Source organism: Mus pahari, chromosome 4 (genome assembly GCF_900095145.1).
Source record: "Mus pahari chromosome 4, PAHARI_EIJ_v1.1, whole genome shotgun sequence".
Taxonomy (NCBI): Eukaryota; Metazoa; Chordata; class Mammalia; order Rodentia; family Muridae; genus Mus; species Mus pahari.
Genome location: NC_034593.1, coordinates 10,303,815 through 10,307,943, shown reverse-complemented (window position 1 = coordinate 10,307,943; position 4,129 = coordinate 10,303,815). Strand labels below are relative to the sequence as shown.

At 39.2% G+C, this 4,129-nt stretch overlaps 1 protein-coding gene across 1 annotated transcript in view; it reads left to right on the top strand.

Moving 5' to 3' along the window:
- The window catches only part of LOC110320215 (carbonic anhydrase 1-like), a 23,345-nt gene that overhangs the window by 18,466 nt on the left and 750 nt on the right, over positions 1-4,129 (top strand). The window lies entirely within an intron of this gene.

Here is a 4,129-nt window from a genome sequence, read left to right as displayed (position 1 = left end):
AATTAACTTCAAAAAAAATAAAAAATAAAAAAAAAGAGAGATATTTACAGTATTTACAGTATCTGTAATTTTGGTTTCTGAAGTTTTCTTTATTTTAAATATGCTACATTCTTAGAAAAAGAGGATTGTTTTTGAAGTAAATGGAGGTGAATGGAGAGATTCATGTCTTTTCAATATGCATAGAGTAACTGAAGGTTTAGGGTACAGTCCTAAAAATAATATTAATACCACTCTGTCTGGGGCTCAAGGGAGACTGCAGAAGTGGTAGAACATAAGAGTCAGAAGATATTTTGGGTAGTAGCCCTCTGTCATTTGCAAGGTTAGTGAAGAGCCCGATCATTTGCCAATCTATAGGCTGGTATTTTGTCCTATTTAGAGTGTTTCTTGCCTTACAGAAGCTTTTCAGTTTCAAGAGGTCCCATTTATCAATTGTAAATCTTAAAACCTGAGTCACTGCTATTCTTTTCAGGCAATATTCTTCTATGCCAATGCTTTCAAGGCTCTTTCTCACTTTCTATTTTATCAGATTCAATGTATCTGCTTTTATGTGGCAGTCCTTGATTCACTTGGACTTGAACTTTGGGCAGAGTGATAGATATGTAGGTATATTATCCAAAACATATAAAGAACTCAAGAGGTTAGGTTCCAAGCAAAACAAGAGAAAAAAAAACAAAAATATCAAACCAAACAAACAAACAAAAAACAACACAATTAAAATATAGGGTACAGTGTCTAAAGAGAATTATCAAAAGAGGAACCTTGAATGGCTAAGAAGTACTTAAAGAAATGTTCAAAATTCTTAGCCATCGGGGCAATGTAAATTTAAAGGACCCTGAGGTTACACCTTACACCAATCAGAATGGTTAAGATTAAAATCTCAAGGAAGAGTACATGCTGCCAAGTATGTGAAGAAAGGAGAACACTCCTCCATTGCTGGTGGGAGTGTAATCTTGTAAAACTACTCTGGAATTCTGTCAGGTGATTTCTCAGAAATTGAAAATAGTTATACCTGAATGGGCAGATTTAATGTTCCTGCACATATACCCAAAATATGCTCTACTATATCACAAAGACACATGCTCTACTATGTTCATAGCAACCTTATTCATAACAGCCAGAAAGTGGAAACAACCCAGGTGTCCTTCAACCAAGGAATGGATATAGAAAATGTGGTTCATTCTCACAATGGAATATATTCAACTATTAAAAACTAGAATATCATGAAATTTGCTGGCTCGTGGATGGAACTGCAAAATACCCTTGTGAGTGAAGTAACTCAGACCCAAAAGTGTATGCATGGTATATACTCACTGATAAGTAAATATTAGCAAAATGTATACAGAATATACATGATACACCCCACAGACCCTCTGAACTTAAACAAGAAGGAAGGCACAACTGAGGATTATTCAATCTTAGAATAGGATAAAGTAATTATGGGATGCAGAGGGAGAGAGGAATGGACCTGGGTGGGGAGATGAGAGGGATGTATATGGGGGACACAATCAGGTACAGGAGGAGACACAAGAGAGACCCAGAGGACCAGGAGAATGAATGGAAATATGCACCTGACAGGGGGTCAGGGGAAATCTCCAGAAAGTCTCAGTGACCTGGAATGTGAGAAGCTTCCAGAATTCAATATGGGTGACATTAGCTGAAATGCCCAACAATCTGAAGGGACCACATCCAGTAGTCATATGGGACTCCCATTTGGGGCATAGGGACACAAACCTACCTTCAAAATTTTTGACCAAAAATTGTTCTTGTCTAAAAGAAATGCAGAAACTAAAATGGAGCAGAGACTGAAGGAATGGCAGACCAGTGACCAGCCCAACTTGAGATCCATCCCATGGAATGGCACCAATTCTTTTTTTTTTTTTTTTTTTTTTTTTTGCAATAACTGTTTTTACTGTAGGCATAAAACAAACATATGAGATTCTGATTTCCTGCTGATCTTTATAAAGATAAGTCAAAACTTGCTAGGTAGCAGGGAATGTCTGAAGCAGTGAACACTTCTTGGAACATCCACCTTATCTCTTGGGTGCCCTACCTTCACAGTGGCAAAATAGATTTGGGTTTTCCAACTAAGGTTTCTAAATATCTAACAAAGTATCTTCATGGTTACTGTTTATTTTTTTATTTTTTTTATTATTATTTTCTTTATTTACATTTCAAATGCTATCCCGAAAGTTCCCTATACCCCCACCCCTGCTCCCCTACCCACCCTCTCCCAATACTTGGCCCAGGCCTTCTCTTGTGCTGGGTCATATAAAGTTTGCAAGACCAAGGTGCCTCTCTTCCCAGTGATGGCCGATTAGGCCATCTTCTGCTCCAAATGCGGCTAGAGACTCGAGCTCAGGGGGGTACTGGTTAGTTTATATTGTTGTTCCACCTGCAGGGCACCAATTCTTGGTGCTATTACTGATCCAACGTTCTCCTTACCGACAGGAGTCTAGCAAGGGTGTCATCTGGGAGGTTTTACCCAGCAGTTGGCTGAGATAAATGTAGATACTCACACCCAAGCATTGGATAGAGGTTAAGAATCCCTCTGGAAGAGTTAGGGGAAGGATTGAAGGAACTGAAAGGGGGTAGCCACCAATAGTAAGATCAACCATGTCAACTAACCTGGACCCAGTGGATCTCCCAGATACTAAGTCACCAACCAAAGAGCATAAATGGGCTAGTCAAAGGCCCATGGTCCATATGTAGCAGAGGGCTGCTTTGCCTGGACCCAGTGAGAGGAAGGTCCTAATTCCTTTTTTTTTTTTTTTTTTTTTTTTTCAGTTTCTGATTTATTTTATTTTATTAAATATTTTATTTACAATTCAAATGCTATCCCAAAAGTCCCCTATACCCTCCTCCCCCCTCCCTGCTCCCCTACCCACACAGTCTCATTTCTTGGCCCTGGTGTTCCCCTGTATTGGGATATATAAAGTTTGCAAGACCTAAGGGCTTCTCTTCCCAATGATGGCCAGCTAGGCCATCTTCTGCTACATATGCAGCTAGAGACATGAGCTCTGGGGGTGCTGGTTAGTTCATATTGTTGTTCCACCTATAGGGTTACAGACCCCTTCAGCTCCTTGGATACTTTCTCTAGTTCCTCCATTTGGGGCCCTGTGTTCCATGCAATAGATGACTGTGAGCATCCACTTCTGTATTTGCCAGGCACTGGCAAGACCTCACACGAGACAGCTATATCAGACTTAATGGTCTGCAGGGCAGTGGTGGCACATGCCTTTAATCCCAGCACTTGGGAGGTAAAGGTGGGTGTATTTCAGAGTTCGAGGCAATCCTGGTATACAGAATGAGTTCCAGGACAGTCAGGGCTACACAGAGAAACCTTGTGTGGAAAAAAAAAAAAAAAAAGACTTCATGGCCTAGGGTGAGAGGATATGGGGGCCACTCTCTCAGAGGTGAAGGTGAGGGATGATGGGGGTAAGAACTCTGCAAGGAGGGACTAGAATGGAGGCAACAGTTAGGAAGTAAATAAATGAAATAAATAGTAACAATAATACAATAGCAAGAAGATACAGAAGAGAGATACACTGCACTATCTTTGGAGAACTACACTGAATGTCTGACCATGTCCTAGAACGTATTGCACTGCAAAAACATCATTTTGGTTGGTTTCTGCCAATAATATTGAATAAGACTAGGTCTGGTAAAAGACAGTCATAGACTGTAGGAGTACATGGAACTCTCCTGTGATTTATTATAAACATAATGGATTCTAGAGGAAGGAATGTCAGTCACTGACTTCAGTGCTCATCAGGCCCCAATGGGTATTTCTAAATCTGAGAAAAGATAGGTATTATTAACTAAAATTAGAGATCACAGGATGAAACCAAATGTCCTGAGTTTGGGAAAGGGACCTGTATGAATACCAGGCATGGATGAGACATTAGGAAGTGTGGGAAGATTAAGAGTAAACATAATATAGTGTGTGTGTGTGTGTGTGTGTGTGTGTGTGTGTGTTTGAATGTGATCTAAAACTATTAAAGTGGGATTTTAAACAATAAATATAATAAATTGGAGATAATAAGAAAATACAAATAAAAGAATTATAATAATATAGTATAATAAGAGTTAAAGAAATATCATCTTTCCATATTAGTATTAGTAAATATTT